The sequence below is a fragment of the Aedes aegypti genome, chromosome 2 (genome assembly GCF_002204515.2).
Source record: "Aedes aegypti strain LVP_AGWG chromosome 2, AaegL5.0 Primary Assembly, whole genome shotgun sequence".
Classification (NCBI taxonomy): Eukaryota; Metazoa; Arthropoda; class Insecta; order Diptera; family Culicidae; genus Aedes; species Aedes aegypti.
This window is the reverse complement of record NC_035108.1, coordinates 54,341,100-54,357,622: the sequence shown is the minus strand read 5'-3', so window position 1 is coordinate 54,357,622 and position 16,523 is coordinate 54,341,100. Positions and strand designations below refer to the sequence as shown.

The 16,523-nt window shown below is 40.3% G+C and overlaps 1 protein-coding gene across 5 annotated transcripts in view; it reads right to left on the bottom strand.

Moving 5' to 3' along the window:
- The window catches only part of LOC5566288 (RNA-binding protein Musashi homolog Rbp6), a 1,418,593-nt gene that overhangs the window by 259,454 nt on the left and 1,142,616 nt on the right, over window positions 1-16,523 (bottom strand). The window lies entirely within an intron of this gene.

The following is a 16,523-nucleotide window of genomic DNA, read 5'->3' as shown; positions in this document are numbered from 1 at the left end:
TTCAGGATTTTGAGGGAAATCATCGCAAGATTTTGAGGGAATTCCTCTCAGGATTTTGAGGAAAACTTTCTTAGGATTCCGAGGAAAATTCTCGCAGGATTTTGAGAAAACCCTTTCAGGATTCCGAGGGAAATCTTCTCAGGATTTTGAGGGAAATCTTCTCAGGATTTCGAGGGAAATCCTCTTAGGATTTCGAGAGAAATCCTCTTAGGAATTTGAATGGAAATCCTCTCAGGATTTCGAGGGAAATGCTCTCAGGAATTCGAGGCACATCCTCTAAGGATTTCGAGGGAAATCCTCTCAGGATTTCGAGGGAAATCCTCTCAGGAATTTGAAGGGAATTCCTCGCAGAATTACGATGGAAATGCTCTCAGGATTTCGAGGGAAATCCATTCAGATTCTCGTGCAAGATTTATTTTTAAATCCTTAAACATTTTGTCCTACAAATGCTGAGAAAATTTACTCTAAAGCACTGAAAATCCTAATGTGTTGCGATAAATTTTGCTACAGTAAAAACGGCTTAACGGCTTTAAACGCCTTAGTCATCACTTCCTTTAAAGATATCTCCTTGTGGGAGGGAAGAACGGTCTCAAAAATGCACAATATGCATCGTTCGAGAGGCATCCATCCTTCTGGTGCATGAATCCTGCCACCCAAAGCCCATTGTGTCACATCCATCCATCGTATTGCATCTCGTTTGTCGATGGCATCGATGTCATTCCTTAGCAGCGTGGGGTTCAGAAGGCACCTAGTTTCACTATCACTACGCCTGCCCTGCTAACCCCTCAATCCCTGTGTAACGCAAGCAAGAAACGTGATTGAAGCAACAATAACTTTCGTCCTGCCTTCCCGCCCGCAGCACTCTTCTTTAGATCTTTGTCCGTTCCGCAGTGGCCCAAAATTGACGAAATGTTGCGAAAGTTGGCAAACCCTCCATTAGCATTATTCTCCGCTTTTTTTTAAGTATTTTCTAACAATTCCTCAAAATTTTAGATCGTTGAACGTGAAATGTGGAGATGTCAGCCTAAATCAACCTTTCCGAATTTTACTAAAATCATGAGAAGAGTTTTCTTCGAAGTCCTGAGAAGGATTTCCTTCAAAATCCTGACAAGGATTTCCTTCGAAATCTTGAGTATGATTTCCATCGGAATACATATGCTCAATATTCTTTCAATATGCCTTAAAATTTTTTATCTCATCCATGAATTAGGATTTCTGAACGATTTAGGTAAAAAAATCCTTTTCACCAATAATCACATGGAATCCGACAACTGTGCAATCTATTCGAGAAGTCATCTTTCGACACGCCAAAGGCAGATATCTCATCTTTGGTGTGGGATCGATCCGGGGTGACATTCATTGAATGTGTCTCATCTTCTTCCCGGTTTCAGTGAAAAATGATAAAATTGAGGGCGGGTTGAAGGAAAAGGAGACAGGGGGCGGGAGGGGTTAGTTTTCCACTTCCAGGGATCGGCATCGGGTCCTGTTGTACTGATTTGTGTCTTGGTTTGAGCGCTGATGCGGAGCTTCGTTGGGTTGTGATATGATAGCGACAACAAGTAAGCAGCCTCTGTCGGTCTTGAACCAGCAGCTCGCACCTATCCGTCGAACGGGGCAGTACATTTGATGCACCCAAAAAGAAATAAAAATGCAACAATAAGGACAATCTTCTCAGGATCTCGAGAAAAATCCTCGCATTATTTTGTGGGAAATCCTCTCTGATTTTCAAGGAAAATCCACTCAGGATTTCAAGGCAAGTCCCCTAAGGCTTTCGAAGAAAATACTGTAAGAATTTCGAGCGAAATCCTCTCAGGAATCCGAAGAAATTTCTCTCAGGATATCGAGGGAAATACTCCCAGGATTTCGAGGAAAATCCTCTTCAGAATTTCAAGGGAAATCCTCTCAGGATTTAGAGCTTAATTCTTACAGGATTTCAAGGAAAATCCTCTCAGGATTCCGAGGGAAATACTCTCAGGTTTTCGAGGGAAATCCTCACAGCATTTTGAGGTGAATCTATTGAGGGTGTTGAGAAAAATCCTCTCAGAATTTCAAAGGATAGGTCTTAGGATTTCAATGGAAATCCTTCCTGGATTTCGAGGAAATCCTCCAAGAGTTTCAAGAAAAATCTTCCTAAGATTTTGAAAAAATCCTCTCAGCATTTCGAGGGAAATTCTTTCAGGATTTCGATAGAAATCATCTCAGTATTTCGAGAAAAATCCTCTCAAAATAACGAGGGAAATCCTCCCAGGATTTCGATGTAAATTCTCCCAGGATTTCAAGGAAAATCCTCCCAGGAATTCGAGGCAAATCCTCCCAGGATTTTGGATGAAATCCTCCCAGGATTTCAAGGGAAATCCTCTCAGGATTTCGAGAGAAATCGTCCCAGGATTTCAAGGGAAATCCTCTTAGGATTTCGAGGGAAATCCTCTTAGAATTTTGAGGGAAATCCTCTCAAGATTTGAAGGAAAATCCTCTCAGGATTTCGAGGAAAATCCTCTCAGGATTTAAATTAAAAGCATTCCAGGATTTCCATGGAAATCCTCTCAGGATTTCGAGGGAAATCCTCTCAATATTTCTTTCGGAATTTTGAGGGAAATCCTCTCAAGATTTGGAGGAAAATCCTCTCAGGATTTCGAGGAAAATCCTCTCAGGATTTAAATAAAAAGCATTCCAGGATTTCCATGGAAATCCTCTCAAAATTTCGACGGAAATACTCTCAGTATTTCGATGAAAATCCTCTCAAGATTTCGTGGGAAATCCTCCCAAGATTAATGGTGGAACCCTCTCAGAATTTCGCAGAAAATCCTCTCAGCATTCCGGAAAAAATGCTCTCAGAATTGTGAAGGAAATGCTGTCAGGATTTCTTGGAAAATCTTCTCAGGATTCCGAAGAAAATCCTCCCAGGATTCCGAGGGAAATCCTCCCTGGATTTCAAAGGAAATCCTCTCAGGATTTCGAGGAAAATCCTCTCAGGATTCTGAGGAAAATCCTCCCAGGATTTCGAGGGAAATCCTCACGGTATTTCTAGGGAAATCATTTTAAGATTTCAAGGGAAATTATCTCAGGATTTCAAGAAAAATCGTCGCACAATTTCGTGTGAAACCTTCTCAGAAATTCGAGGGAAATCTTCCCAATATTTCTAGGGAAATTCTCCCAGGATATTGAGGGAAATCCTCCCAGGATTGCAATGAAAATCCATTCAGGATTTCAAGGGAAATCTTCTCAGAATTTCGAGGGAAGTCATCACAGGACTTCGAGGAAAATCCCCTACGAATATCAAGGGATATCCTCTCAGGATTTTGAGGGAAAACCTCTCAGGATTTCGATGGAATTCCTGTCAGATTTTTGAACGAAATCTTCTCATAATTTCGAGGAAAATCCTCTCAAAATATCGAGGGAAATTTCTCAGAATTTTGAACGAAATCCTCTCAGGATATCAAGGGAAATCCTCCCAAGATTTCGAGGAAAATTTCCTTAAGAATTTCAAGAGAAATCCTCCCAGGATTTCGACGGAAATCCTTCCAGAATTTTGAGGGAAATCCTCTCAGGATTTCGAGAGAAATCGTCTCAGGATTTCAAGGGAAATCCTCTTAGGATTTCGAGGGAAATCCTGTCAGAATTTTAAGGGGAAATCCTCTCAAGATTTGGAGGAAAATCCTCTCAGGATTTCGAGGAAAATCCTCTCAGGATTTAAATGAAAAGCATTCCAGGATTTCTTGGAAATCCTCTCAAGATTTCGAGGGAAATCCTCTCAATATTTCTTGGAGGGAAATCCTCTCAAAATTGCGACGAAAATACTCTCAGGATTTCGATGAAAATCCTCTCAAGATTTCGTGGGAAATCCTCCCAAGATTTATGGTGAAACCCTCCCAGGATTTCACAGAAAATCCTCTCAGCATTTTGGAAAAAATGCTCTCAGAATTGTGAAGGAAATGCTCTCAGGATATCTTGGAAAATCTTCTCAGGATTCCGAAGAAAATCCTCCCAGGATTCCGAGGGAAATCCTCCCTGGATTTCAAGGGAAATCCTCTCAAGATTTCGAGGAAAATCCTCTCAGGATTCTGAGGAAAATCCTCCCAGGATTTCGAGGGAAATCCTCACGGTATTTCTAGGGAAATCATTTTAAGATTTCAAGGGAAATTATCTCAGGATTTCAAGAAAAATCGTCGCAGGATTTCGTGTGAAACCTCCTCAGGAATTCGAGGGAAATCTTCCCAATATTTCTAGGGAAATTCTCCCAGGATATTGAGGGAATTCCTCCCAGGATTGCAATGAAAATCCATTCAGGATTTCGAGGGAAATCTTCTCAGAATTTCGAGGGAAGTCATCACAGGACCGAGGAAAATACCCTACGAATATCAAGGGATATCCTCTCAGGATTTTGAGGGAAAACCTCTCAGGATTTCGATGGAAATCCTGTCAGATTTTTGAAGGAAATCTTCTCATGATTTCGAGGTAAATCCTCTCAAAATATCGAGGGAAATTCTCTCAGGATTTCGATGGAAAATTCTCTCAGAATTTTGAACGAAATCCTCTCAGGATATCAAGGGAAATCCTCCCAAGATTTCGAGGAAAATTTCCTTAAGAATTTCAAGAGAAATCCTCCCAGGATTTCGAGGGAAAACCTTCCAGGATTTTGAGGGAAATCCTCTCAGGGTTTCGAGAGAAATCTTCTTAGAATTTCGATAGAAATCCTCTCAGGAATAAGAGGGAAATCCTCTCAAAATTTCGAGGGAAATCCTCCCAATATTTCTAGGGAAATCCTCTCAGGATTCTTAGGAAAATCCTCCCAGGATTTCAAGTGAAATCCTCCCAGGATTTTGAAGAAAATCCTCTCAAGGTTTCGAGAGAAATCCTCTTAGAATTTCGATGGAAATCCTCTCAGGATTAAGAGGGATATCCTCTCAGGATTTCGGGGGAAATCCTCTCAGGAATTCAAGGGAAATCCCCTCAGAATTTCAAGGAAAATTTTCTCAGGATTTCAAAGAAAATGCTCTCAGGATACCGTGAGAAATCCATAGGAAATCCTCTAAGGATTTCGATGGAAATTCTTTCTGGATTTCGAAGGAATTCCTTTCAGGATTTCGAAGGAATTTTTTTCAGGATTTGGAGAGAAATTCTTTCCGGATTTCGACGAAAATCCTCTCCTGATTTCGAGGGAAAACCTCTTAGGATTTCAAGGGAAATACTCTCAGGATTCGAGGGAAATTCTCTTCGAATTTCGTGGAAAATTCTCTTAAGTTTTCGATGGAAATACTCCCAGGATTTTGATGGAAATTCCTCTCAGGATTTCGATGGAAATCCATTAAGGATGTCGATGGAAATCCGCTCAAGATATTCTGGAAAATTTTCTCAGGGTTTCAAGGGAAATCCTTTCAGGATTTAAAGGGAAACCCGCTCAGGTTTTCGAAGGTAACACTTCTAGGATTTAGATGTAATTCTTCTCAGGTTTCCGATAGAAATCGTCTCAGGATTTCGATGGAAATCCTCTAAGGATTTCGATGGAATTCCTCTCAGCATTTCGAGGGAATTTTTTTCAGGAATTCGTGGAAAATCCTTTACGGATTTTGAAGCAAATCTTTCTCAGGATATCGAAGGACATCTTTCAGGATTTCGACGTAAATTTTCCTCCAGATTTCTATGAAAAATATTCTCAGGACTTCGAAGAGAATTCTTCATTATGGTTTCATTGTGTCAAAAATCTTTTTACCGTCGTCCGGTGCGCTGGTGTGATGGTGTGATGAATGCAGAAATGGGAAAACGATGCCAACGATGACAATGATGACTACGAAGACGACGCCGTTGTCGTCGCTCTCTCTGCAGAGGCCTTATTAGTGGCTGACTCTTTCTTGCGTTGCAATTCTTTTCTTCGTTCGAAGAAAAAAAAAATGGAGATTCGGAGCAGGAGGGAGGTTGCCTTTTGTTGAGGTGACTGTGATTAAAGCAATAGCTATTTTGCCCGTTTTTCTTCTTCCCTCCGGGTGGCTGCCTGGCTGCTTGTGGTGATTTTCCACCTCGGTCGGTATGCATTCAAAGTGGTAAGCGAGAGGGAAAATTGTAATTTTCTTCCCTTTTTCTCGTCGCAAAGGCAGTCGTCGGTGTTTGATGGCCAATATAAATCTGCCATTGGAGAGCGAGATTTGCTCGGGTTTTTGTGTTTGCGAAGAAAGCTAATTTCGAGCTGGATAAATCAGAGCCAGGGATTAAATTACATACAATCAGGAATGTGCTTCTTAGTTTCAGTCCGATTGGTCCAAAAATGTGTCGAGTGGAATGAAAACGGCGGGGAAATTGTCGCTGAAGGAGGTCGCAATCGATACAACCCAGAGTACAAACCTCTGCGGTCTTCGGAACAATGTGTCCTTTGAGGGTGGAATGTCGATGCCAGTCATCGATAAATAATCACTCGCAGCTTGATTTCAATTATCGTTTGGCCGAAGGCAGGTGGGAGGTCTATCATACTATTTACGATGGTAATATGCTGATAATTTATATCGATAATGTACGATCTACACGGGAAATGGAAGCGGAGTCGGGGACTCGGTTAGGCTTCCGTTGACCAATTTCCCTCATTTGGAATGTTGACCAAACTCATTAGACGTTGCTTGTTACTAATTGTGTGTTTCGTGGTTTCCTGACATGGGCGTTAGATTGCCACTAATATATATTGGGTGACAATAATGTACAGGCAAAGTTTTTTTCCTTTGTGGAAAAATGGGGGTTGAAAAATTTATGTGAATCAATATAAAGATTGAATGTTTAGCTTTCTAAGAACTAGGGTTTTACTTTTTTTCTGTATCGTGGTAATATTTTATTTTTCTCTTTCAACGCCGGAATTGATCTCTGATTGATATTTAAGGCTTCTATCGAGCCTTGCCCCACTCCTTCCGGTTGCTGTACCAATCAAAGTATACTACATTCAAAAAATCCCCTCTCTTTCACTAAAAACAAGATCGTATAATTGCACCATTTAGCGCCTCGTTTTATTGCAACAACTCTCTCTTTCTTTCAGCATCAAGTGGCCACGTGTAAGAAAAACCCACACTGAACACTAAACTGCCCTCCATTCATCGCGTCTGCCCAAGTATTTGATTATTTATTGCCCTCTTTCATTCTTTTACTTCCGAAGAACTTGGCCTTCTGCCGCCGCCCCCACACGCGTAAGACCATCTGATTCATAATTCCTTTCTGGGACGCCGAAGCTTTCGGTTTTGTATCGCCTCAATTTAAATGATTAATATATATTTCCTCTCCCCCGTTCGAATCCCGACTTCGGTTTGGGGTTCGCTTTGTGTCTTCGTCGGATGCCCACCTGGAAGGCTTTCATCTTTCGTCAAGGTTTCCAGGTACGAAAAATTCCTTTATTGCTCCCTCCGTCCCCCTCACAAAAAACTCATCTTGCGAGGAAGCGAACATCTTCAGCGAGTTGTTATTTGCCCAAAAGTTATGGCAAACGATATAATAGATCCTTTTTTTCGGTTCTGCTTCTCTGAGCGAGAACACCACGCACTCGCACAATCCTAGCAATTGGTATTTCCTCCAGAGAACTTCAGCGAATACCAGCCAGGACCGCGCGCTCCAACTCCAATCAATTGCGACAAAAGATCCGGAAAAATTAATAAAAAGAAGCCTATAAATTGCCACGGCGGTCTAACGGTGTCGCAGGGATCCGACTTAGATGTTCTCAATTCGATTTCCCTTGGAATCGTGAGAGGATTTCCTTCAAAATACTGAGAGAATTTTCATCGAAATCCTGAGTTAAAATCCCTTGAATTCCTGAGAGGTTTTTCCATGAAATCCAGAGGGGAATTTCCACGCAATCCCAACAGGATTTCTCATGCAATTCTGACAGGATTTCCCACGAAAAATTTCGAGGGAAATCCTAAGTGGATTTCCCTCGAAATTTTGAGAGCACTTCCATCAAAATACTGAGAGAATTTTCCTTGAAATTCTGAGAGCATTTTCCTGGACAGCTTGAAAGTTTTTCTTTTGAAATCTTGAGAGGATTTTCCTCGAGGGAAATTCCTCTGTAAATCCCGAGAGGATTTCCCTCGAAATCCTGGAAGGATTTTCGTCGAAATCCTGAGAGGATTTCCCTAGAAATCCTGGAAGGATTTCCCTCAAAATCCTGGGAAGATTTCTCTCGAAATCCTGGGAGGATTTCCCTCGAAATCCTGGGAGGACTTTAGGACTGTACTCGAAATCCTTGGAGGATTTCCTTCGAAATACTGGGAAGATTTCCTTGGAAATCCCAAGCGAATTTCGCTCGAAATCCTGAAAAGATTTTCCTAGAAATCCTGAGAGGATTTCTCTCAAAATCCTTAGCGGATTTTCCACGAAATCCAAAGGGGATTTTCCACCCAATCCTGACAGGATTTCCTTCGAAATTCTAGAAAGATTACCTCCGAAATCCTGAGTGGATTTCCCTCGAAATTTTGAGAGCACTTCCATCAAAATCCTGAGAGAATTTTCCTTGAAATCCTGAGAGAATTCTCCTGGACAGCTTGAAAGTTTTCTTTTGAAATCCTGAGAGGATTTTCCTCGAGGGAAATTCCCCTGTAAATCCGAAAGGATTTCCCTTGAAATCCTGGGAGGATTTTCCTCGAAATCCTGAGAGGATTTCCCTAGAAATCCTGGAAGGATTTCCCTAGAAATCCTGGAAGGATTTCCCTAGAAATACTGGAAGGATTTCCTTCAAAATCCTGGAAAGATTTCCCTCGAAATCCTGGGAGGATTTTCCTCGAAATCATGGGAGGATTTTCCTCGAAATTCTGGGAGGATTTCCATCGAAATCCTGGGAGGACTTTACTCAAAATCCTTGGAGGATTTTCTTCGAAATCCTGGGAAGATTTCCTTGGAAATCCTAAGAGAATTTCGCTCGAAATCCTGAAAAGATTTCCCTAGAAATCCTGAGAGGATTTCTCTCGAAATCCTTAGCGGATTTTCCACGTAATCCAAAGAGGATTTTCCAACCAATCCTGACAGGATTTCTCTCGAAATCCTAAGAAGATTTCCCTCAAAACCCTGAGAGGAATTACCATGATATCCAGAGGGGATTTTTCACGCAATCCTAACAGGATTTCCCACGATTACCTACGAAATTCAGAGTGGATTTTCCTCGAAATTCTGAGAGCTTTGCCTTCGAAATCCTGAGAGAATTTTCCTTGAAATCCTGAGAAAATTTCCCTCGACAACTTGAGAGGATTTCGTTTGAAATCCTGAGACGATTTTTCTCGAGGGAAATTCCCCTGTAAATCCCGAGAGGATTTCCCTCGAAATCCTGAGAGGATTTTCGTCGGAATCCTGAGAGCATTTCCCTCGAAATCCTGAGGGGATTTGCCTCGAAATCCTGAGAGGATTTCCCTCGAAATTCTGAGAGGATTTCCCTTGAAATCCTGAGAAAATTTTCCTTGAAATCCTAAGAGGAATTCACTCGAAATCCTGAGAGGATTTTCCTCAATATCCTGAGAGGATTTTCCTCGAAATCTTGAGAGGATTTCCCTTGATAACCTGAGAGGATTTCCCTCAAAATCCTGAGAGAATTTTTCTCGAAATCCTGAGTTGAAATCCCTCGAATCCTGAGACGAATTCTCTCGAAATCCTTAGCGGATTTTCTACTTAATCCAAAGAGGATTTTCCAACCAATCCTGACAGGATTTCCCTCGAAATCCTAAGAAGATTTACTCGAAACCCTGAGAAGATTTACTCGAAACCCTGAGAGGAATTTCCATGATAACAGGATTTCCCACGATTACCTACGAAATTCTGAGTGGATTTCCCTCGAAATCCTGGGAGGATTTCCGTCGAAATCCTGAAAGGATTTTCCTCGACATCCTGAGAGGATTTTCCTCGAAATCTTGAGAGGATTTCCCTTGATAACCTGAGAGGATTTCCCTCAAAATCCTGAGAGAATTTTTCTCGAAATCCTGAGTTGAAATCCCTCTTATCCTGAGAGGATTTCCCTCGAAATCTTGAGAGGATTTCCCTCGAAATCTTGAGAGAATTTTCCTCGAAATCCTGAGAGAATTTTTCTCGAAATCCTGAGTTGAAATCCCTCGAATCCTGAGAGGATTTCCCTCGAAATCCTGAGAAGATTTCCCTCGAAATCCTGAGAAAATTTCCCTCGAAATCCTGAGAAAATTTCCCTCGAAATCTTGAGAGGAATGCATTCGAAATCCAGAGAGGATTTCCCCCGGAATCCTGAGAAAATTTTCCTCGTAATCCTAAGAGGAATTCACTCGAAATCCTGAGAGGATTTCCGTCGAAATCCTGAGAGGATTTTCCTCGACATCCTGAGAGGATTTTCCTCGAAATCCTGAGAGGATTTCCCTCAAAATACTGAGAGGACTTCCCTCAAAATACTGAGAGAATTTTCCTGGAAATCCTGAGAGTCGCTCGAAATCTTGAGAGGATTTTCCTCGAAATCTTGAGAGGATTTTCATCGAAATCCTGAGAGAATTTTCCTTGCAATCCTGAGTTGAAATCCCTCGATTCCTGCGAGGATTTCCCTCGAAATCCTGAGAGGATTTCGCTCGAAATCCTGAGAGGAATCCCCTCGAAATTCTGAGAAAGTTTCCCTCGAAATCCTGAGAAAATTTCCCTTGAAATCTTGAGAGGAATGCATTCGAAATCTAGAGAGGATTTTCCTCAAAATGCTGAGAGGATTTCTCCCGAAATCTTGGGAGGATTTCTCTCAAAATTCTGGAAGGATTTCCCTCAAAATCCTGTTAGGATCTCCCTCAAAATCCTGGGAGGATTTCCCTCGAAATCCCGGGAGGATTTCTCTCGAAATCCTGAAAAAATTTCCCACGAAATTCCTTGAAATTCTGGAATAATTTTCTTCGAAATCCTGAGAAATTTTTGCCTTGAAATATCCGACAAAATCTTGAGACGATTTCTCACAAAATCCTGAGAGGATTTCGTTTGAATTGCTGAAAGGTTTTCTCTTCAAAACCCTGGAAGGGTTTCCCTTCGAAATCCTGAGAGGATTTCCCTCGAAATCCTGAGAGGATTTTCCTCAAATACTTGAGAGGATTTACCACGAAATTCTAAGAAAATTTCCCTCGAAATCCTGAGAGAATTTCTCTCGAAATGCTTAGAGAATTTCCTTCGAAATCATGAGCAAATTTCCCTCAAAACCCTGATAGGATTTCTCTCAAAATCTTGAGAGAATGTTTCTCAAAATCCTGAGAGGATTTCCCTTGAATTCCTGCGAGGATTGACATTCTAACTTAGTGGAATACCTTCCACATCACATTCGAGAACCACTGGCACCGTCCCTTTGATTTTCGGTGTTTATTCATCTTTCGGCAGGTCCTTTTAATTTGTTCGGTGCGTACCATTCAACGAAAAGACTAATATTCGGAGTCCAACCGGCCGCAGGGTCCAGCGACCAGTTTGCTGACTATCATTACCTCCGGAAAAAGGGAAACTCCTTCCGCCGAGTTGTTCTTTTATGCGGCTCTGGGTGGAATAAATTCCGTTGAAGATTTGGGCTTGGTTGGGCTTTTCCAAGCAGCAGGACTCTTGACAATCGTGACAACGCGAAGTGCCCCCGCACCTCATGTGGAGCAGGGGTTAAAGACGAGAAGGGGCTCCAAGAAAGAATCTTTTCATTTCGTGATTATTTATTGGTAATTATGAAAAGAAATGAGATACTTTGTCTTGGCGGGGTCGACCGCAGACATTTGTCCCGTCGGAGTTATTCTTTCGGGAGGGTTTATTGGTTTCATTTTTTTCTTTACTTTTGCTCGGTGAAGGAAACCTTACGGATGGCTTGAGTAGGGCGGTTTTCGGGTTGGTGGTGAATATTAAATTCTCTTTTTCTGTGAGATTGATGGCGCTGTGCCGTTCGGTGATGGTTTTGAGTTTTTGTTGACATGTACTTGGGAGGAATAATTTTCGCTGTGAAAGATTCTGCATGGCAAATCACTCGGCTTTAATTTTCTTCTTTGTTGTCCTTAGGGAGGCAATGATCCCTCACTTCTTCTGGCCCTTTACGCTCATAGCCATCAACGATTAAATCCATCAGAAGCTTTCAATAAAATCCCTCGAACTCAGTCCGGGTGCGAATTCTGCCACCTCCAAGTGACGCATTCGACGTCTATGGAAGAGGATCATTTTTCAAAATCAAATCAAAACTGATTGAAGGGTTGGCTTTCCGTTCTGTTCCACTCCTTCAACACACCGAAATCAAGGCACCAATCTGCCATTTCATTCCGCGCCAAACGTGTATGTAAACGTTTACCCCCAAAGCCTCCCGTTCGATTCGCTCAACTTCAGCTGCTGGAGAACCGGAAGTCCTGCACTTTAAAAAACATTTATCTTATTCGACAGGATTTTTGGAGCAGCAGCAGCAGTAGCTTCAGGCTCGCCAACAGCTCGACATGGAACCGGGAACATTAGGGGAGGTTCAAGTCATGGAACGGGTTATTTGGAAGCTTTCACATTTTTCCGTCGGGAAAATTGATGATGATAAAATATGACGCGCCTTCCTGCTTCCGGGAGAGCTGCTGCCACTGTCACTGTATGGCGCTGAGACTCTAGTTGTTATGGCGGGGATGCAATCTGGGCAATTAGCCCCGATAAAGCAGTCATCAACTTTCGATTGAGCGTAAATGTCAATGAAATCCGAGCCATTCGAGACGTCAGAGGATGCGAACTCAATCAGTGGAAACTATTAATTCAAGCGTGTGCTAGAACAAGGGCGTAAGTCGCAACATCGATTTCTCTTCATCGATGCTCTCTTTTGTGAATAAAGGTGACAAGAAGAGGGTTTGACAGCATTTTTTCACATCAGGACGTAAGATTGCATCGCTGCCTAGCGTCCTGAAGTGGAAAAATACTAACCAACCTGCTCCTTGTCACCTTTATTCTCAGAAGAGAGGATCGATGAAGAGAAATCGATCATGCGACTTACGCCCTTATTCTAGCACACGCTTGAATTTCATGAATCAGTTTTTTTTATCTTTTCAAGCAATTACACCCTCTTTTTATTGATGATGTCGAACTCTGTAAAATTCCTGAACTTTTTTCGCGCAAAAGAATCTTTAACTAATGGTCTAAGCAAACATAGATTCATTTTACAAGTGTAATTTTTTGAAAACTGTTATGGTTCGTCCATTTGTACAGCAAAAATGCTGTAAAACTACTGTATTTCAATGAAAAACTTCAGTTCAATTATTCACTTTGCTTTTTTTCGCCGAAATCGCATCCGTCAGAACTGTGAAAAAAAAACTTGTGCGCATCATTGTGTGCGTGATGTTCGGCGTAGAAAGCGAATCCTTTGATTGTGGCGTTCTTGCTCTAGTAAAACATTTCGTTACAACGTTGAAGTGTTGTATTTTGACCACTATGAGCTGTTAGTTTTGAAACGAATCAAAACGGATTGCGACCGAAATAAAAATGAATACGACGAATAAAGGCAACGGGAAATAATAATTCCATTGTACCTTTTTCAATAACCTATCAAGATTTATCAAAATCTTATTGCACAATGCAGAAGCCGTCTTGGGAAAGAATTGTTTGGCATTGGTTTGAATCAGCATTATTCACAGCAATACTGGGATAATAGCAGGTTTTCACTGATCAAAGCTTAACACGGTGGATATTGGCGCATCACCCTACTACATTTTGCTCACACAGACACGTCGGATGAAAATAATTCCAAAATCTGGTAGCCCGTTTGCGAGCAAATTCGTGACATATTCCATTTTATTTATATAGATAGATAGATAACGACATTTTTAACCCTGGACTTACTCTTCTCGGGTCAAACGGCTTAACTTTTCTTCCAATAGAGGTCATCAATTTAATCAAGTCAAGATTTTTTTTTCAAGAATGAGTTAGGTATGTACCAAGTCAGTTAGTTAGTTAGTACTTTAGTTAGTTGTTTCAAATATCTTAATAAACTCGCTCATCGCACGTGATCCTCATGGGTTAACTAACGACATCTGGAAGAACTTTTTGTTAAAAATATCCAACCCTGATCAAATATTCAAAAGGAATTTTTGCACAAATCTTTCAATCAAAAAAGTTCATTATCAAAGTTTCAGTGGAAATAGTGAAGAATTTCGAATTTTTGTTATCCCGTCAAAAGTTTGCTCTTCTGAAAAAGACAAACCATGTGAGTTCTGCGACATGAATCTCACGATTTATATTTTCAAATCTAAATCAAATCACCCAATCCAGCTCAAACAGACAAAAATGATTCTGTCATATTTTGCCATGAAACTTGTCAAAACCTAATGTTGTTCTTTGGGTCAGAAAAATGTGTTGAATATTTCTACAAAACATATAAGTTACCCCAAGCACCCTAAGTTCAGATAAAAGGGTATATTTTAGCTTAAGTAGCTCACTTTTTGAGTAATTAACCGTTATTCAATTCACATGAAGTTCATTTAAGTTACCTAAATAGAATGATGTTTACCACAAATTAGGTAAAAACTAACTGGTTCTAACGCGAACTAGTTCTGATTTTTCTAGATATTGATAAATTCGTGAGTTACTTTTTCGACAATCAAGTTCTGTTAGCATCCGTAAGTTTTCTTATTCAGCAATATTGTATCACTGGAACTCAAAATCTATTAGAAGTCAACTTTTGAGTTCAAGTCAAACCTGAACATTTGGTTACATAGGTCTTTTGTGCGAAAAAAAGGTACTTTAAAATCAAGACATGGATCAAAAGGACGAAACAGTTTATCAATGTTTTTAGGACTCAAGGGTCAAATTTTTAAAATACTTGGGTCATTAAACATTTGAAACCCGTCAATAGTGATCTCTAGAAAACAGGCTATCGACATGGATGGAGACACCATCTTCTATGGTGACAGAGGGCCAGATTGGCTTGTCAGATGAATCGGCCTAAGAGGAAATACCAATAAGTTCGCAGAACAATAAGATATAACGTGGAAAAAAAGAAAAAGTAGAAGATGAAAAAGAATAAGAAGAATAAATCATTCAATAAATCCGCTTAGCCAGTAACCAAAGTTAAGATTTTACTTTAATAGCAGATCTAGAAGTTCATATGCGGCTTTAATTTAGTTTCGTTGAGCTTCAAAAGCCATACAATGCTGGCACAACTTAGTTTGCATTCCTCCCCAAATCAAGGCAAAAGTCAAAAAAAGTTTAGAACATAAAAAAATATTCTGTTTGCATTCGATGAAAAATGGAACTTTAAGCATTGTGCGATGATGAATTTAAGACATAGTTTTTTCTCGCAGAATGTTCTAAGTGGTTCGTTTAATTGTCTGAGCATCGAGCTTCTATCAGGTAAAAAAAGATTCTTCTCTGTTTGATTTGAGAAGTTTGATGTTCTTAGAAAGTTGTTCGTAATTAAGCTTTGCATCTTTTTAGAATGAAATTTGAACACGTCTTTCCTAAACAACCTAAATATGTAATTTTGAACGAAACTGATTTGAACTTTTGGTAATTCACTATAGTCGGATAGTTCAGAAATTGCCACAAATTTCATTGCAGACAGAGTGCATCAGGTGACAAAAAGCAATGCACTGATTAATTTTTGCTTTTTAAAGTCGATTTCAGTTCCGAAAGAAGGTTTTGTTAGTTTTATGGTTCCTGTATGGAATATCCTAGAACCGAATCTATGACATTTGGTCGAAAGACATTTGGTCGAATGACATTTAGTCGAATGACATTTGGTCGAAAGTACATTTGGTCGAACGTACATTTCGTCGAATGGACATTTGGTCGAAAATGTTTAGTTTCAACAGAGAGCATATGACATTTGGAATCTATGACATTTGGTCGAAAGACATTTGGTCGAATGACATATAGTCGAATGACGTTTGATCGAAAGTACATTTGGTCGAATGGACATTTCGTCAAATGGACATTTGGTCGAAAAGGTTTAGTTGCAACAGAAAGCAAATGATATTTGGTCGAACCGACATTTCGTGGAAAAGTAAGTGGTCGAATCTTAATCGTATGGAAACAGAGTTTTACGTTTAGTCTGACTATAGTCGAGAGTAGCTAATACAAGAGAGATTGAATAATTGAAAAAGTATCAGCCATTTTACTAACAATCTCTGAACGATTAGCAAAATTTTGATATTCAATTTGATGGACGCACTATCAACATATTGATCAACCTCTTGCGTTTTAAATGTTTCATGCTGCTTTTTCGTTCAGGCATGTTCTGCAATTCGAGATAAGTTGATCTTAAAAGGAAGCAAGCCATTTTTTGCCTCCTCAGTAAGCTCGTCTTTCTTTACCCGATTCATAGAATCAGCACAATTTTCATTTTTAATAATTCAAAGCTTCTACTGCAAACTATGTTATTCCTGCTTGAGGAATTTTATTAAGCTGGAAGTAACAATAAGCCAATAAGCCATAAATGTTTTCCTTAAAGCAACTTTTTCCTGTCGTCTTAATTATGATTTCCGCATTAAAAAATCTTACCCACTTCCGTAAGCGGAAACACCTGGAATTCAAAGAAAGATCCCAAGCACTCTCTCTGAATTTTTCCATCAGATGAAGATCAGCAGTTCATTACAAAGAACGAT